General features: G+C 30.5%; 1 protein-coding gene across 14 annotated transcripts in view; it reads right to left on the reverse strand.

Annotated features, from left to right (window-relative positions):
• LOC130450265 (brain tumor protein) overlaps nt 1–21,458 on the reverse strand; it is a 421,334-nt gene that overhangs the window by 5,782 nt on the left and 394,094 nt on the right. The gene's annotated exons all lie outside the window — the stretch shown is intronic.

Raw genomic sequence — 21,458 nt, forward strand, 5'->3', positions numbered from 1 at the left:
TATGACTCATACTTTCATTTTTTGAGCATCACAGTTTGTCTGTTTTGGAGAGATCGCGTCTTCAGTGTCTATGATGAAATACAAATAACGAATTAAATTTAATTTGAAAAAATGTCAGAAAATGCTTTTGAAATTATAAAATTTGTCTTTAGTTGTGACATTTAGACAAAATTGCAGAGTTCTCAAGGGCAAACCAATGATTCACCATGTGGTAAAAAGCACCATCAATTGATGTCGAATATTAAGGTCGTGGACATCGTTTTCATAGATTAGGAGGGTATTAGGGCTCGTTTCAAGGGGAATAATCGAAGGGAATTCAAACGTTGGCGTCTTGATGATGTACCGCGCCATAAGTTGCTTTCGACTGATTTTTGCTGCAAATGAATTTCTATCAATCCACATCCCCCTTACTCACCAAGCGTCTTCTGGATCTTCCCGGAAATAAAAATGTGCGCTAGAAAAAAACCTTTAGATACTGAGGGGCCGAGACAGTTCAAGATAAAAGCCATTTCTAAAGGAGAGTTCCATTCATGAATGTCACCAACGAACTCAGAATATTTAGTTTATTAAATCAGATTAAGTTTTATCAAAATGAAAGTATGATTTCAGATACTGTTAGAGAGTTTGTCACAAAGAAATGGTTGGATAAAAAACTAACACATTTAAGTCAACAAATTTTTAATGCGAGAGCTGGGTTGATTTCCTAAGAGTTATTGATTTAAAATTTAAAGAGTAGATGTCTGTTTTAAATCAGAAATTGAAATCACAGCAATTTTTTGGAATTTAATAACATTGTTAAATACCTAAATTTTTGACGGAAAAGGGTATAAGTGCATTATTAGCCAAAAGGAGTATATTGAAACAGATTAATTCAAAGTCTATGCTTAAATAAAATTATTCATCCTATGTTTTTATTACATTTTATAGTATAATTACAATACAAAAAATTGAATGAGAATAGTTTTTAATTGAAATTACAATATATATCTTTAGTTGATCAATTGTCTAAATTTCTTTCTAGAAAAAATTGAACAAAGAAATAGCTACTTCTAGAATTACGTGCTTCGAGTATTGAAATACATTTCAATCAAAAACTTCCAACTATTTTGCAATAAAACTGTTAAGATAGGTTCCAAAAGAATGCCGAATGAAGTTCCACTTGACATTCCTCACTTAAAATTGCTAACAAAAAGTTCAACTGAGATAATAATAAATTTGAAGTTTTCCTAGAGCTGCTCTTCGGGCACTTTAACAGAAAACTATATACAAGTCATCTCTTTGAGTTCGTAATTAAAAAAGGGTCGTAGTCCGTTGAAGTGTAAATCAATACAAGTGTTTCTTCCTTTGAAAATTTTCAATATTTGCACAGGAGAATTTCATTTTGCAAACAAGAGAGATGTTTTCATACATCTAGCGAAATTATAACTATATTAGAATTCTAATATCCACATAGCATGCAATAATATTTATAGTAGTTGAGGGTTGAAAAGCAAAAAATTATTTGCTTTGAATCATGCCAATTGGCTTGTTACTTTTTTTATATTTAATTAATTATTGTGGTGCGGTAAGTAGTTACTTCTGACTTATCTTCATTTCCGATAAGTATGATTTCAATTCTATTTAGGTGAATCTTTTTTTGATAAAGGCAACAACATAATATAGTTTAGATACATTTGTGAATATTCATTTTTACATTAAGGCAGGGAGAGCAAAATTGAGATTAGTAGCAAGTTGGGCAATGGAAATAACTTGAAAGGAAAACCCCCATGCAGAAACATCAGGACGTATCGCTGAATGGGAACTTATGGCCCCAATACAAGAGGTAAAATAATTCGAAACAGGAATATTTCGTGTATAATACTTAAATATTACCAGTTTTCAATTAAGTGTTATACTATCATACATTTATTTATTATAAAGGGTCTGTGGATAATTTTAAGCGCATTTCATAACCTCACTTTTGTTTTAAAATTGGGAGATTGGAAGAAAAGTAATCCATGGTGTTTGTTTGTTTGGACACGGACTTATAAAAGAAAAATACTATACTCAATACTGCAAAAAGGAGAAAGCATGAATGCTGGTGCCTATGAATTTGGTATCAAACGGATGACATTGACAATATTCCTGAAGTCATTAACTGAAGGTGGTGATTCATCCATGCAACACCGAAACAAGAAATTTCCTCAATGTAAAATGACTATTTAAAGAAAAATACTCGTTGCGAATGGCATCAATTCTTTTATGGATAGAGAAATTTATGGACAAAACCTTGTAAAAACTAAAAAACAAAAAATAACTAAATAAATATGAAACAAATAAAATAAAATTTCAATATACAGAAGAAAACTACCATGAGTAACAAAATAAGGTAATAGTAATAATTAGAATATAAGTCCATACCAAAATTAGATCAGTATGCAGTATAACCGGAATTAAACATTCTTCAACTTTCCATAAATATGCCCTTAAATTATTGCGAAATGCGGGAAAAGATGATATCGATTTTATTTCAATTTGCAAGTGATTGTGCATTTTTTGCATTGTAAAATATTGAGCCCTTAACTAATTCTGAAGGTGGAATAGTTAGGTCAATTAAATATAACTGAAGTTATTGAGGTTATCAGGTGAAGTAGAGATTATGCTCGATACTTCCGAAAACGTTCGTTACCTGCTTACGAGTGTGCTGCGAAATTTGGCATTATAGCCGGAAAAAACACAAAATGCATCAAAATTTAATCCAGACAATACCCACAAGCTTTGTAAGGTAACATTATGTATTGTACAGATATTTGGAATGTGGATTATACAGAAGTGTCCACTGTGCTGAATCCAAATGAGATTGTAGTTGCCAAAGGTAAACGTAATGTCAGCGACATGACTTAAATTAGAGTAGTAACTGCTATATCTGCTTATGAAAATTCTCATGATTTGACTAGGCTTTCTGAGTGCTCAATTTTTCTCATACCCTTGCTCAGCTCAGCTCACCTTTAGCTTGTTAGGATTTCTGCATTCAAACATCTGTACTTGTATGCAAAATAAACCATCAAGACTTATCTTTAATTAGTATTTTCATAGATGAGTTTCACGATTGTTTTGAAGATTTAGTTTTAGAATAATTTGAAGATACCGATGTAGTACAATACAACGACTAGGTTTTGGCTATTATTGACGTTGACGATGGCGTATAAAATCCATTATTCTTGAATTGTACATCAATCAAAGCCACGTTTTATCTTTTTTCTAAAGAAATTATAAATATGAATCTATTAGAAAGGAATCAGAAAGCTGATTCTGTTTTCTCAGGAAAAAAAAGATAGATGCCTTTTTTCATTTTTACTGAGATCAAAATCTAGTCCAGTAGTGTCAGCTGTGATGTATCGTAACATATATTTTTATATTTGATCATTTTCAAGTGTACTAAGAAAGAAAATACAGAAAACAGTATGCTGAATAAAGCAAAACTAGGATTAAAACGATTTGTGTAATGAATAAATATGTTGTTAAGACAATTATTATTTTGATGTATGTTTGCTAAGAGTAGTAGGTACCAAGAGGGGTACATTCGTAGCATGTGTCTTGGTTTTTTAGATATTCAGCTATGTCTACAATATCGTGTCTTAATTTTATTTTTGTAAGTAATTATATCGAAGAAAAGTTCTGTCATATTTTTGTCATAAAGAAAATAATTTTTTGTTATTGTAGGAAAACAACATGAAAAATACAATAAATAACAATAATTATAGATAAACAGTTAACCATCTCGATTGAAAACTTTCATAGGATGAACTTTTCAATTCTCTCACATCAATATCAACACGAATATTTTAAATAATTCAATTGTAAATTCTAAATTTCTCTGAAAATATCAGTTGAATTTTGTATGACTCTTTCTTTCAAGAATTGTAACCTTTATTACTAATAAAATCTTCGTGGAAAATATGCAGACTAGCAATTGAAGTAATCATATTCTTCTAACTCTACTTGACCTTACTATGAAATAAAATATCAAGAATAAAAAAAATGTGTTTATTCTGAAAAAGCTTGATAATATCTACACTAATAAGCTGATTTTATCTTGCTTCGTAGAAATTATGTAACTAATGTTGCGAATAAAAGATTGTTAACCTGTTAACTGTTATTTAAAGAAAAAAAATTACACCTGGTCTTTATGGGCCACGTCATTTTATCAAATTTAAATGATGTCTTAGTTTAAAACATGAACGAATATTCAAAATTTCACTCTAGAAAACTGTTCACATGGCACTTGATTGTACAAACTTTTTTTGTTGTTTGATTCGAACAACTCTTTGGATGTGGAACAAAGTACACCATAAATATAAGATTTCTAGGAAGTTAGCTTTCGAATTTAATAGCGATAGTTCAGTAGAAAAATCGCTACACAACAAAATATGAAATGAAAAAAATTCAATGACTACGAATGTCTTGTGCAACTTTTAATTGTATACCAGCGATATACCAAACCCTGAATACAATACACATGCATCTTTTGTTGCTTATACGGCCATTTTGGCCGACGGAAAAGACCACAAAGAACCTAATATAAAGTTACGAACACCCATAGACCGGATTAAAACCTGGACTAATAGATGGCGTATCAAGTTGAACGAAAACAAATCTGCTCATGTTAACTCTATGAACAGACGAAACAAAAATATCCTAGTAAAAATAAACAACCCTCAAATTCCTTATACTAATAATGAAAATGACTCTTCACGTTAGACTTCACAGGTGAAGCCACGTTAAAATGAAACTCGAAGAGCTAGATATAAAATATAAAAAGATGTACTGGCTTTGAGGAAAGAACTTCATTGTCCACGGACAACAAACTGCTTCTCTACAAACAGATATTGAATCCAGTGGCATACAGCTTTGGAGCTCTGCCATTAAAGTAATATTCAAGTGATACAACGTTTCCAAAATATTAAGGAGCACCGTTAATGCCGTAACAGTGATCTACATTAACAAGACTAAAGTCAAATTCGTAGTAGTCATGAATATTATCCTCGACAATGCCAATTTAATGAGATAGCTTAATAGGATCAAGCCGTTTGAGTGAGTTACCTTAGGATTAGAGAATTTCCACGTTAGTTAAATTAGGTGAGAAAAAAATTTCTCTTGATATGCATGATCAGTTTGTAATAACAAAAAATACCATACTTGGTGTATTAAAAAATTGTAGTTTCGCTTAAAGCAATGGATCAGAAAAACACAAATTCGACGAAAAATGTGAAAAGAGAAAACTAGATACGGACAAGTTCTAATGCAAACATTCAGGACCGTAATTAGGCTATAAAAATGCTAAAGATCAGGTCAGAATTACGAAATATTTTTATTTGAATAAAATGTTTTCCCAAAAAGCACGTTTTTCGTTATTGGGATTACTAAGTTGGAATTTCTGGAATCGTTGGTGATATTCATACTGAACATACTGTTTACACTACCACTACACTAACACTATCTGACGCGCGTTTTGATAACCAAGTTATAGTCTTCAGAGAATGAAGGTAAACTCTGGTTATCGAAACGCGTGTCAGATAGTGTTAATGTGAGTGTTGATATAGTTCGAACGTAAACAGTGTGTTTAGTATTATTGTAAAAAAAGTAAATACTTTTAGTAGAAAAGTGTCGATATTGGTATTTCAAACAAGTGTATGTTCGGTGACCTTTCTTTTTTGGAGGAACGTTGAATCAGCACACTTATTTATAAATTCCAAAGATTTATTGAAAAATTACTAGATAGATAAATTATTAGATCTTACAATAACAGATTTTTTTAATTGTAATGGTAAAACAAATACTTTATCAAAAACACTTTCCAAATGATGGTGGTATATTAAAAAACAAAATAGCTCGAGCAGTTCGATCTTATACGAGGGTTCTACTTAAGTTTTGAGATTGTTGTCTTTTGCGATTGATTTTTTCAAACAAATGTTGGTATACCATTCATAATTGATCGTTCTACGTTGTTCTAATGGAAAGGTGGCCACAACAAACAGGCAACCATTTGATTTAAGTGCATCGTGCAAGAACCTTCATTGGTTTCATTTGGCTGGTCTTGAAAATTCCATACAATAGATTTTTGTTTAGTTTCGGATTTATGTGAATAGATCCATGATTTGTCGCCTGCCACGATCTTATACATGTCTTTTCAAGCAACGCGATAGAAATTTTTCAGCAAATTTTTTTGCACCAATCGACACGAGCTCTTTTTTGAGCGATTGTCAAATTATGTGGTATCCAACGCGATGAAATCGTCTTGACAACCGAATGTCATGCAATGTTTAATGTATACGAGTGGAACTAATGCGTCAATCTTACGATATGTCACATGACGATCTTGCAATATCAATTTATGCACATTATCGATGTTTTTTGACACAACAGCCGATTTTGGATGAACTTCACGTATAGCGAAGTGCGACCAGGATTGAATTGGGAAAACCAGCGAAACACGGTGATTTGAGATGATGTTTCATCATTAAAAGTCGAAGCGAGTTGATCGGCATACTGCTGTCAGTTTAATCCAAGTCATAGAAAATCATCGCAAGAAAATGTTCTCGATTTAATTCCATTTTTTTACCAAGATAAATGTTTTAAATATCTGTAAACAACTCAAATAGCAATCGTATGACAACAAGTTCTGAGTACGTTCACCATTGTTAAATGGTGTTAAACATGTTCACATCAGTGTTGCCATATCTTAAAACTTGAGCAGAAAGCCTTGTACTAGAAAACAAGTATAAAATAAAAAGTATAAAAGTATAAAAGTTCAAATAACATGTTAAATTACTATTGAAACAGAGAAGTTAATGTCTAAATTTTGTGTAAATTTATTTACAAAATTGAAATATCATTAGACCATCATTAAAAAAATGATTTCTCACTCCAGACCAACCCATGGATACATTTAAATCACGGTAATCGCCGCTTGTACCAATACATAAATGTTGCTGATATCGAAGTTAATAGGTGGGTACACATGGCAGTTAACGTGTTAACACAATGTTTCAGCGTTTTCGGATATAGTCAGTGCAAGGTGGACGCTTAATTATAAAATATCTTTAGCAAACAACACATGGGAAATAAAAATATTTTGTAAGTATTCGATTTAAAGCTTTCATATTGATTTTATGGAGAATTTTGTCAATGATAAAACGAGGTAAACCTAATTGTATTTGTGCATTCGAGCGACTGGTATTTCAGAATGGAATCTAAACAAAATTTAGCAAAAATAAATTGAAATGTGACTGGTTATATTTTAAGTAAAAAGACTTAGCAGCCACAAAGAAGCCCTCTTCTGAAATTAACTTTTCGATAAAGAAACTTTTAATAAAATCACCCACCCATTCCGGAGACCGTCGTATTCTATTAATACCCTAAAAATTTGTGTTGCTATCAGGAAAAATTTTTATACTTCAGGTTTCCTTATAAAAATTGCCAAAAAAGCGTTGGCTGAAATCAGATATGTCCTTCAGCATTAACATAATAACATTTTCCATTTGTAATTTTTTACATATTTACATTTATTTTTAACGATATATGGTAGGAAGTATTTTTTAAAAGGTTTCTGAAATATCTTGTTTTAAAATATGTTTACATACAATTTTTTTGACTATTAACTCAGGAGCATTAGAACGACGGTTGATCCCAATCTTAGCATTATCACCGTATAATGTTGCTGTTCAAGTTTTGAGATAGACAGAAAAAAAAATATTTATAATTGGATACGGCTTTATTGTCTTTCAAAATATTCTCCATTAAGATGCAATACACTTTTGCATGTATTTTGAACCAATTGTCGAAGTATTTTTTCCATTCCGATTGAGGTACGTTCAGAACATGTGATTTGAATACATCAACCGCTTCTTCAGGTGTAGAAAAACGTTTACCTCGCAATTTATTTTTCACTTTCAGGAATAAGAAGAGAAATCATTAGGTACCAAACAAGAACTGTACGGCGGGTAAACCATCAATTCCATGTTTTTTTTTCTCTTTTCAAAAACTTTGTTTGAACTGATGTGTTCAGAATTAACTGTACTATGTTGCTCTAATGAAACGGTGGTGACACATGCACAACTTTTATTGGATTGACACGTCTTGATAGACCATACAGTCGATTATTTCTGGCAAAACAGCCGATCTATGTGCGACCTTCACGAAATCTATCCTATAGCGAAGTGCAGCAACGATTGAATTGGAAAAACCAACTAAACACGGTTTAATATACATTCAAAGTCATAGAAAATCATCATTTCATTTTATTGTTTCAAGAATCAGTAAACAACTCAAATAGCACTCGTATAATAACACGTCGTAAGTACGTTCACCATTAAAAATGTCAAATTTTATGATGGCAATGTTAAATTTGACATATTCACATCAGTATTGTTATATCTGAAAACTTAAGTAGCAACCCTCGTACAATGTAAGCCAAATAGATTTAATGAACAAATATATCTTTTAAAACATTAAGAATTTTTTTTAATAGTCTTAAAATTAGAAAAGCTATTTGAAGATTTGAATATAAATGAATTGCATTATAAAGATACATCTAGAAGTAGAATGTTACTACATTCTCCCAGTTGTTACTTATAGCTTAAAGTCTGGTACTAATAAAGTTGTTCAACCCTCCCAGATTGCCCGATATATTCCGGTGAATTTCCCATCCTCCTCAGGTGTGATAATTTCGAGCAGTATTGCCAATAATGTTTCAGGGCCGGTTAGCAAAGAATGCTTACTAATTTAGAAACTAGTTGATATTTTTCAGTAGGGAATAATCCGTGGAATGGAATTCGAGCCAAGAAAACAGCGAGCCAATTAAATACAAATTTTATCCAAAAATGGTCTTAAAGTGAGTACAATTTCAGCATATTCTTCCGGTAATTGTACTTGAAATTTTGTAATCAATGTTAATGTTTACCAAAAGCTCCAAATTCGGAAATAAAGCAATTTGCAAGTGCCATAGTTCTGCACAACTGCGTTAAAAATTCTGTTAGTTCATGTTGAATTGCAGTTTTGTTAAAAAGGAGAAATGAGCTGGCGATAAGTTTGTCAGATGCTGAAATTGAGTTAAATTCTATTCCCCGATGCCAGATTTAATGATACTTTTATCCAGAAACTTTATGCAGTCTATTCTTTACTTTATGCAAAATATGCAAATTTTTCAGAACCAAAATAAATGATTGATCTGAAATGAAGCTACGAAATAGACAAGAAATTTTTTAGTGAATCTGCCATGGGCTTATTCAAATAGTTTGATGAACTACAACAAATAAATTTTTGAACTGGTTACAATGTTAAAATTCGGATATTAGAAATTTTATCTAGTAAAAAATCTATTAAATTACCAGACTCTAGGAATTAGTAAATATTATTAGCAAAATGTACGTTGAGATGAGGTTTGCGTGAGATGCAGCGATGGTTAGGAATATCTAGTGGATTTACGTTAATTTGACTTCTATATCAAAAAAATTTTCAAATGTTTACACCATGGAACAAGGTCAGAAATCTAATGAGTTGCAACAACTAACAAATTTAGATTTTTCAAATTGAGCAGCATAAATATATATTCAAAAATTAATAATAAACGATTCTTTTTTTCTTTCTATTCGATTTTATAAAATGTTTCCGGATTGGTATTTTAGAGAATTGAAAACTCTAGTTCTAACTAAAACAATTCAAAACAATGTACATATTACAAACGAGAGACAAGAAATGGACAGGATATAATTTTGAAAAGCGATTCACTATTCGTCAAAAAGCAGCTCCAACGTAAGTCTTAATATTTTTGCTCCAATCAGCCATCCTCATAATATTTAATTTTCAAAAACTTAAATTACATTCAAAGAATCTTATGGACGCGTTTAATTCAAATATAAATTATTTTGATTATTGATCAGATACATCTTCAACTGGAAATAAAAATTATGTCGCGAAATCAAATTATTACGATTCCTACGAAATGGACTTGATACAAATGAAATTTTTTCTAAGAACAAATACTTTATTTCGAAGTTAAAGAAACAGCAACAGGGGCATCGAACGATGGAAGGGCAGTTCGTCGATTATTCATTGTATAATGGAGACGGAAAAACGATGAATCAGAGGTGGCTGGCTTGGCATCCGTGAATGCAACTAACGCGGCGCGAGGGACTGTCAATTCGTCGGCGGGGGCGAATATTTAGTCGAGTCTGGCGCGGGGAAAGGAGCGCACGATCGATGTACCGGCTGAGGGGACTAATGCCTGTTGCCTGGCAACGGAGTGAGGGTTGCAACCCCACTTGAATTATTGCTGCAACAAGGTGGCTGGCCCAGCCAGACTAAAGTCTACGATGCGTTTTTGTTTTTACACTTGGACTTTGTTTCCGTAGACGTCGTCAACGAAAGTATACAAAATGATCAAAGAGGGTGAAGCTTTATTTGTTTTGTTTAACTGTCTGGTGGATATTCTTCGGGTATTTGTTACAAAAAAATGTCATATATTGTAATTATAATTTACTTATTTGATATATTCCTTGAAATACAATTAAAATTCGTAGGACAGTAAACTATATAAAAAAATAAACTTATTCGTTACATAATTTTTTTTGTTATAGGGAAATCAATGCTTGCACAACACTATCACTGGAATTTATGTACTCTGAATACTGAACAAATTAAATGAAAATTGACACTCAAACATGTGAATTTAAAGGACATAATATATGTCAATTAATGTCTTGATTACTAAATGATGATGTAAAGTTTGAATAAAACAAAACTACTGAGAATACTTAATTTGAATACAGGGAATGTATGAAAAATGTTGCACGTTGTTTGATACGTTCTTGTTATTGCATCGTGGCTAGCAAGTAATTGCATCCCCAAGGTGCTTGTCAAAACTTTACAAGTAAATGAATGGCAGCAACAAAAGTAAAGATCCAAGGAAACGTTCTACAATCAATTGATATTTGGCCATCAGTTATTGAACCGAGAATAATGGCAGTCCTCTTTAGATTTACAATTGTGGGATCGGGTATGAGTCGATTAACTAAGCTCCATCAGCGCATGCTTGCGATTAAGACTTATACTATCTTGATGGGACTGATATTTGATTTATTAATTATTTAGCTATTTAAAGTATAGGGCTTGTATTCTCAGGTCATTATCACAGTTAAATTTCTTGAAAAAGTTGTACACGAAAAGGTTTTTACTAATCTAACTTCATGGAGTTTATAACTCACCATGTTTTTCTAATTCGTTACTGGATTCGTAGTCATGAAACTTTAAAAATTATTTGACAATTTGACTGAAAAATGGCTCTTTTGGTTATTTTCTTATTATTTAAAAGAATAAAATAACAGAAGTTACTAAGGTAACATTGTAAACAAAGCCAGACATAATGAATTTTTAGAAATATTGGGATTGGGATAATTTGAGGATACTATAACGTACAAGGACTCAAATTAGTACTGTAAAGTCGACTTTATAGTACAATATGAAAAAAAAACTTTCTTCTAGTCTACTAATAGATAACATCAATTTAATGTGATTGTACTTCGATTATATTTTGCTTCATATTTGCTGCTTTATAGCTATAGTCCCATTATTATTACAATTATAGTTATTTTTAGGTTAAAAACCAACCAAACAATATTCGATTTACCTGTGATTGACCAAAGCACTAACTATTTCGTCTTCTCTAGTAAATTGTTGATTCGGGATTTTTGTTTCAGGTATTTATTGACTTTTAATTCTAGAGAGCTAACAGTCACCCAAAGGAGAAAAGGGTTAGTTTTGGTTATTAATAGATCAAATAACATGTAATATAATGAACTTGCAAAGCCCCTTGACATTATTCGATACAACCTGCAATGCAAGACGCATTATTTCTTGGTAAAAAGCATGCGCAGATGAAGTTTAGCTGATTGTTTCATGCAGAATCTCGCAACATTATCGATGTGGTGTCATTTTTATTGTGTACAAGTTGCAATTCTAGGGAGAAGTCCAGTTACTTTTAGTGTAACAATCAACCTGTCCATCAGGCTACAAAAGCGAGGCAGCAGCAGATATAATTATTTTCACTAACCACTTTTTTCCTGTTCATTTCATTAAGCTTCGTTATTTTCATTTTTAAACCGGTTACAAAATTTTGAAATTTTTGTTAGGGGCAGTCATGATGCAGTAAGACATAATGTCAAAGAAGGTGCAATTTTAATCTACGAAATATTTTTACTTTGGAAAAAATCGCATGCAATTACTTGCACCATGTCAAGATGCCTTAAAGAAATTATATGCAATACCGATTTTCGATTTTTGTTTTAAACACGCAGTTTGTTAAAACTTTTCCATAGAAATCCGTTATTTTTATTGATTTAGACGAAATTTTCTATAATTGAATTGACGATAATTCTTTTATTAGTTGTTGTAAACTGTTCACTTGATATTGAGTTTTCGTTTCGTTAAAACGCTGGTGGCGTCCAATTTAATAGATATTAATTGTCCACTCCATATCAGTATTATCTATATATAATTTAATTGAGAATATCACTCCCTGAGGAGGTTTTATCCGGGAATGAAATTTTTTCAATTTTCATGTTTTCAATTAAAATTATCAATATTAGTAGCAATATTCATAATTAGAGCGTCTAAGATAATAGGTATAATTGGAGCTCAAGAAGCTGAAAACTTACCAATATCCAACTAGAATAAGACAATTTACATATGTGCAACATTAACTTAATAAATTAAATAATGTTGTCTAGCACGCGTCAACTAGTATGAGGTTAAGCTGCGCATTTATGACTATAAATAAAGAATTTGAAATAAATTATGGATAAGTATTTTTATATATTGAATTTCTTACTTTGTAGACCTCTTTTATTTTGTTTTTGTTGATAAATCGTCCTGATTTTGGATCTTTCTTACTTAAAGTTTCGACCTATTTAAATCTTTTTGAAAATTTCATTTTATAAAGACTCAACAAGTAAATAAAAAAACATAGATAGAGTACAACGAATTTTAGAATCCGTCGTTGCTGTACTTAATTTTAATTATTACATTTTGTGTTTTACATCTATTTTTCCATATTTTTGATTAGTACGGATAAATCTAATTACTTAATATGTGTTTAAGAAGAATAGTTCAGATTTAAAGTATGTATAAAAATCTTCATATCTTAAGTTTCTTATTTCTTAGACCTTTTGATATATTAATGCATTTAAATGTTCTTGATTTCAGGTCTCTTCTGTTTTAAAATTAAAATTTGACGTTTCGACTTTTCTTAAAGTCTTTAAATGTGTTAAAGAGAAAAGTCAAAACGTCAAATTTTAATTTTAAAACAGAAGAGACCTAAAATCAAGAACATTTACATGCATTAATCTTCATATATATACATTTTTAGTAAGGTTGTAATGAAATTGAGAATGGTGTTTTGTTATTTGGGGGCGCACTCAAATAGGACAGAAGAGCAAAATATTACATCGTTTAAACTTAATACTGTTATTTCAACGTGCCGTATTTGCAATAAATTGTTTTTTTATATAATTTGAAAATCTGAGCATCATCCATCAGTTTATCGTTTCTTTAATATAAGTTGAATAGAAATCCCCCGCATCCATGATAATTGTCATTATATTTAGTAAATGTGCTGATAATTCAACTGCTTAGCGACTTTTCAAGTGGTTTTTAAAATTTTAGAAGCAGTAAAACATCCACAATGAATATGTTTCCTTTAATATTGAAGGTAAAGACAAAATATTGTTATTTTATTGTTTCGTAGACAATCAAATAAACTTTTGCAAGAAATTTCCCCAATTACAGTTAAGATTTATATGTTTCTCTTTCTAAAAGATGTTTAATGCTTTTCAACGACTTGCTGTATATACATATATCTATATTTCTATACGCTTTTTATGTCGTCTTTAACATACTCTTTAATTCTAATGTCCGAAACTTTTTTTGAAGTATTGAAATCGAGTCCTTCGACTTCCAAAGCAATAAAACTGAAGTGGCTTTCTCAACTTCTTCAAGTATTTGCTTAGTAATAAACTTGTTCTCACGAAGCTCTTTATTTTTATAAATGGACCAGGAAATGATCTACAAGGGTACTTTAATGAGACAATTCACGGACATGTCTTGCACAATGTTTTATTTCAAGTAAAATTTCATTTTACTTGATTCACGAAATTTATTTTAGAAACATGTGACAATGATTTTGTGAGAAAAATTGATACAATAATGAAATGAAAATTATATTGATAAAATTGTTTGGAAAACACCATCTACAACGTTTTAAAATAATGAGACCTCAGAAAGCGGTTTGATGAATACTATTAATTCATTATTAATCTAGGAGAATGAATTAAATGTGTTTTGGTAGTGACACACGCAGGTAGATAACAGCATCGGTATAGGATGATGCTACACCAAGGGGAGAAAACGTACATTATTTAGTTAGTACGTTAGGGGCGACTACGTGGAAAAGAAAGAAAGGTTAATGCCTTTTGGTTAGACGATGGAGGGTGGTAAAAATACCGTGATGTTCCCGGCAAATCGTTAAGAAAGAAAGCATTTCTATAAATCTTCTTACTTCAGTTCTCAGAGACGTTGAAAATATATTATTAGAATAAAAAAAAAAATGCGGAACAAGTACCTTTTGGGCGTTAGATATTAAATTTAAATGTTGAAAAATAGCATAAACATTTCCTTAATGTAAAAAGTTTGTTTTAAAACCTAATAAAAATAAATGGAATCGAAGTTTTTTGAAATACGCCTCATTTTATAGTCAATTTATTGTGATATCTTATTCAAATTAACCTTCAAAGAATGAGCGTTGGCTAGCAATATACTCATCTGAACGCTGGCTCAATGACTGAAAGTATTTCTTGAATAACTTTCATCTACACTGTCGGAAATGTGTAAAAACGTTTCCCTTTTACAACATTTATGGAAAAGTGTCAGAAGTCACATGGTGCTAAATCTGATGTGTAAAGAAGTTGATAGAAACAAAAACCGTTCCAAAGCAGTGGAGCGCTTTGTTTCTTTCTCGTCTGTTTCAAAATACGAGGTCTGCTTTATGTACATTTTCATTTTCTCGACCGTTAATGATGAGTTTAATTGAATCATTACCATATTTGATTCGTCAATTAGAAAAAGTTTTCAAAGTCCACTACACTATTACCATCGACAAGTTCTTTGGCATTGGTAACAAAATTTTCTTCAATAGTTCCAGTATAAAACAAAAAAGTTTCGACTTCTTAATATTGAAGGGAATACTTACACTCCCTTATTATAATAAATAAAATAAAATTTTGCCCATGTTTATTCTGGTATGTATTAGCTCTAAAGTTCGACATAATTATTCTTTGAAATTTGAAATACCAAAAATTTCTAGATATATAATCCATAATTACCAATTAATTTGATAGGAAATCTTGATTATAGTTTAGTAGTACAGTAGAATAAGATTTTGGGGTATAAAAATGTTGTAACACGTTCAAAATTGTCACATCTTCAAACTGATAATTTTTTGAGAAAAAATTGTTTACCAGGAAATAGGTGACGGAATGCAAACAAATTTTGATTATAATATAAGAAAATGCATTTCATATTTTTCCGAGATTGCGGAATTGCTGCAGTATGCTGTACTGTAATTTCTATTCCATTAAAAATTTTTTTAAAACGCCACTGTAGGACTGGTTTCTCTATTCGTTTAAACAACCTTTCCGTGTTTTTCCAGTTGATGCTTTCTTATCATTTTATAATTGATGAACTTATATTATAAAGTTATATTTACACCTCTTAATGACAACTAGATCATTATCCAGGATGTTGACGTTGGAAATGATAAATTAAGCTCATGTACATAGTTCTTACTTGCCGGAGACAAGAAATTCGAAATTTCCACTGTAAAAGTTGTAAGTAATTTTAATATCCTTTTTACATAAAAAGTAAAGGTACTGTTACGAACGCGTCTCCGCCCTGGAGCCGGTCCTGTCTAGATTTAGTGGAATTCTAAATATCGGCGAAGGCGCACGGCGCCTTTGACATACTTTTAAGAATCGCGGAATCCATTTGTTGTTTTTTTTAACTTTTTTTTACATCTAGAGAGGTCTACTTAATTAATTGTTTTATTTCTATATTTTCTAGAATTCCTTTTGAGATATATAAGGAGTTTATGTACTGCAGTTTAGTTTGGTTTTTAATAAATAGTCATAGTGAACAGACCGCAAAAAGAATGTAAATGAATTCTTACGTGTTAGTGATAAGTGAATTATTATAAGTTATACTGTATAGTGTTCACATAAATTAAGAACGTAAGAGACAATATTCATTAATTCACCCCACACCTGACATTTATACGATTTCTATTCGTGGGGTGAATTAATAAACATTATCTCTTACGTACTTAATTTATTCAACACTATACACTACACTTAACTAACTTATATTAATTCACGTATCACTGACACTACTAAATTAAATAATGTATTTAGATTCTTCGCTACAAACTCTTTATATATCCCAAAAGAAATTCTCAACAGTTCTAGAAAATAAAGAAACAAAACACATAAATAAATTCGACCTTTCTAGAAATTAGTTCAAAAGAAACAATGGAAATAAATAATAAAAAGTTATATATAAAAAAAAACAACAAATGGATTCCTCGGTTCATAAAATGTATATCAAAGGCGCCGTGAGCCTTTGCCGAATTTTAGAATACATCTAAGCAGGACCGGCTCTAGGGTGGAGACGTAACAGTACCAATTTATGCTTTATGATAGTGTTTTTGTAAATAAATAAAACGGAATAAAGCGAGGATTTCAAAACACAACAAATACGTTTCCGTTGCGCAATACAAAATTTTCTTGCTCGGAGGCGTTTCGCCAAAAGTCGAAGGGTATAATTATCTCAAACGATTAACGGGAAACAGGATAAATACAATTCTTTTGGACCTTTTTTTCCTTATTTGAAACTAATAAAAAATCATTTCCACGGTGATGTTTTGAAAAAACTTGAGAAACACAACGTACTATGATGCTTGTCTCTGGGATGATTTTCAACAAAGTTATTTAAGTTTGTTTTCCAGAAAATAAGAAGGCAATCTTACATCTTGGCTTTCAATGGTGTTTTATGAGAAAACGATTGTTTATTTACAAAAAATAACAAGAGACCATTTTTGTAGGAAATTGAATAAACTTTTAACTCTATAAGAACAATTTTTTCGTTATTTCGGTATTCGAAATATAATAAAAAATACATTTTCTTATTTTAAACTCAAAATTTCTTTGTCCTCTGACACTTTTTGCTCAAAATGGATCTTATTAAGAAAGTGTGTAGCAATTTTCAGCATGTAAGACTTTTCACACTAATCGCTATTTTTTTACTTATACTATATATAGATTATAGGGGTGTTAAAAAATGTACAATTATAAAATTTTCCACTATATAATCAATATTTCAAAACTAATTCCTGTAGTTCAACGTCAATGTTTTGGGTATCAATAACTTTTTTTATTACTTTACGTTTCTAACATAAAATAAATGATCAGAATTAAATTTAGATTTTAATTTTATACAATGGGGATATGAACTTAGATTGCACAGCAACTATACAATTTTATTTTAGATTGTGATTATTCACAAACGATTTTTAATCTATATTTATCCACTTTTTCCTAGAAACGTTCCTTTAAAATAGAACTTATTTTAATGTATCTAATTTAATAAGGAGAATCCACAAGAAAAGAAATGAACACAAATAGAGTAAAAGAGAGAAATAAAAGTTTGGACACTCAAAGATTTTGGACAAGAATAAAGAACTGAGAGAAGCAAAGAATAAAAATATATACAATATAAGATAAAGCACAGATGTCTTAATGAGCGAGGCTGGTCTTGATCTTGCAGAAAGAGCAAGACCAAGACCAAAACTAGCTTTGGATTCGCAAGACAAAGACTTATGCTAAACTGAGTAGAGAAATAGAGAAAATTGCACGAATACAGGGAAATACAGAGAAAATAGAGCGGAAGTATTTATTAGAGACAGGAAAGTACAGTATATCTGTATATATATTCGTAAAATAAATGTCTGTGATTTACTGCATTTGAAAAAACTTTAATAGGCCGTTTAGTAATAATATAGAAGTTGGACAATTTGTTGCCATGGGCAAAGAAATAGTGACGTTATTAATTTTAAATGAAAAAATTCACAATCTTATATGAATTCTCAAAGTTTTGAGTTTCAGTAAATTATTTAATAAAAGTGTCGACAACCGTTTAAAATTAAAATGAGTCTTCGAGTTTTGATTTTATCTTCTGTTGTACTTTTTAATGAAAAGCGCTCGTTTTTTCGAAAGTAATTTAAAAGATGCACACAAAAGATGCACGGGAGCATATTCGTAGGCTGCTTATTAACATTTCTTCCCAGCGCTATATATTTTATTCACTGTGTTAATTACACAACCTTGCTAAAAGGAAAATTCTTTTTAAAACATTTGCCCGGGGTGTGCACCTGCTAGGATTAAAATTCGTTTTCAAACCATTTTAGTCACGTTCGAGTTGAATTGAGTTGGGAAATTTGCTAAACATGAGAGAATTACATCATTATAACGATAACCATATCAATAATTAAAAATTATATGGAATATATGTTTCAAAACAAACAATGACAAAAAAAGCCTGTCAACTACATAATACTAAAATTTATGGAACGAGTAGAATGTGCGAATAATTATTCGGTTCCCTTAATTCGGTTAATATGCAGATTCTATAATTACTCGAAAAAATCACTTTCCATAGTTTGACTTGGTTAAAAATTCAATTTTATACGATTAATTTGGTAAAAGTTCAATTTCCTCCTTTTAATTTGGTCAAAAATTCGGTTTTCGTATTTTAATTTTAATAATTTAGTGAAAAAGCACTTCAATTAGATTGATTTGGTCAAAATGTATTTTCTCTTGTTTATATAAAAAATGATTTTATAATGTGGTCAAAAATTCAATTTTCTTCATTTAATTATGTTTAGTTTTCCATATATAATTTGAATGAAAATCGGCATTTCCAAGTTTAATTTGGATAGAAAATTAGTGTTTCTCAATTTAATTTTCAAAAATTCGCTTGTCATTGTTACACTCGAATCGAATTTTCTACGTTTAATTTGGTAAAAAATATTTACTAATTACAAGTTGGTCGAAAATCAATTTTTGTTATTCTTGGTAAAAACTCGAAATTTTTTTTCGTTGAATTTAGTGAAAAACTCACTTTTCATAGTTTAATTTGATCAAAAATAATCACTAACTTGGTCGAAAATCAAATGTTTTGGACAAAGATTTGTATTCTTAATCAAATTTGGTAAAAACTTGAATTTTTGTTGTTTAATTTAGTAAAAAACTTGCTACTAAATTTTCATGTGTTATTTTATTAAAAATGGTAATGCAAGTTTAATTTGGTCAAAAATTTGTTTTTTTTTTGTTTGACTTAAGACAAAGATTAATTTTTATCAAAATTAATTTGGTCGATAATAAACGTCTCTTTGTTGTTTTTCTCCATTTAAATTGGTCGAAATCGGCATTTCTAAGTGCAATTTTGCCAAATATTGTTTCAAATTTAGTTAAAAATTCAATTTTCATTGTTTAATTTGATAAAAAATCCATTTTTATTACGTCAAAAATCACATTTTATTAGATTGATTTGGTCAAACATTTCTTTGTTCAATTTGGTTTTCACGTTTGATTTAGATCAATTGGTTTTGCATCAATTAATGTGTATCAAATTAAACTTATTGTGTTTAATTTTGTCAAATATCTTTGCTCAGAAATTGATATGACATGATAATAGATGAGACCAAAACTCAATATTTGACACATAAGTTTTCTTAACGTGTATCATGAAAGTTTGAGACAATACTATGAGGTTATTTTCTAATCAAAATATAAAAAAGCGAAAAACCAGAGCCGTTTATCAAATTTCGTTGATAAGAAAACGCGTTTAGAACGTTTTGGTAAGGGAACATCGCTTTTTCTTGTCCCAAAGGGTTTTTAGGGTCTCATACTACTTAAAAAGAACAGCTACTATACTAAAGTTGATTTTGATAATCTAATGGGAAGGATTTTGTGAACGATGTAAGATTTAGAAGACGTTTTAATTTTGTTTAATAATTACGGAAGTTTTCCAAAACAAAATATGATAAAAGTATAAAATAAGTATACTTGACAAAAAGTCAGTTATTGTTTCAATTTAATGAAAAAATTGGTCCAGAATGAAAATGTTTATTGATTGACATCTAGAAGCTATAATCTTATTTGGTAATATACTCGCTATTTAGAAATCGCTGATATTATCAAAAAGGATATTAGTCCAACCTTCATTTCCACGATTTCAGAAGATAAAATATAATCTTTAACAATATTATTATAGAATTTATAAATGATGAAACCGACAATGAGGAAACTCAAAAGGTCAACAGCTCGTGCAATTTGATATGAAAATAAGACATGTTTTTCTGATAGTAAATTGAAGTATAATCTACAAATTAATCTTTTGATGTTGATTTGTCATATGAAAATTGATAATTTAATAGGTAAACAACCAGAAATATGAGTATTTAACTGAAATATAAGCAACACTTGTACGATTTGTAAGATACAATTTTCTAACATTATTGAAAAACTCCTTTGATGACTCTAGCTTAACAAAGAAAAACATTTCTAAACAATTGTCGGAATATCTGACTAAAGCTTCTATGTCGCTATAAAAATATGATGGCATATTTGGAGTTTCAACCTCGGACTTCAGCTTTGCGAACGAAAAATCAGATCAGAGCTATATGGCGGGTGTTCAATGTCTGTGAATCCACATTCGTATATAGTATCCTTGGAAAGCGAAGCAGTGTGGACTTTGCCGCACCTTGATTCCTTGAAGTCAACGTCAAGGATACCCTTGCAGCCCCAAACGATTATAGCTATCACTTTTTTGCTGCTTTCCGTGACTTTCGCTTCTTCTGGTACTGGTTCTCTTTTCTGATGCCACTCCATGGAATTTCTATGAATCGCTGAAATCATTCTTCTCAACACTGCTTTAGCACTGCGCTGAGAATTCGAGGCACCCACCAAGTTTTGTCATATTTAAATGCACATGTATGATCCTTAGAACACTTATTTTGGAAATGCCGGTATGTATTGCATTTTTTTTTGTTTTTAGACGCTTGTCACTTCAATTTCTTTATTTTAAAGATCACTTATTTTTTTCTTATTCATTTTGAATAAAAGTAACATTATTGAGAAACCACGTGAATTTCTCAATTTTATTACAAAAAAGTGAGAAATATTTTGTACGTGGCAAGCCTCAAGCACATTGCTTTGGTATGGCTTCATTGGACTCATAGCGCGTACCCAGAAGAGAATTGTTGAGTCGAATACAGGTAGCTAAATTTGACGATATCTCTCGTTCGGTGTTTGACG

Source organism: Diorhabda sublineata, chromosome 11 (genome assembly GCF_026230105.1).
Source record: "Diorhabda sublineata isolate icDioSubl1.1 chromosome 11, icDioSubl1.1, whole genome shotgun sequence".
In the NCBI taxonomy this organism is placed as follows: Eukaryota; Metazoa; Arthropoda; class Insecta; order Coleoptera; family Chrysomelidae; genus Diorhabda; species Diorhabda sublineata.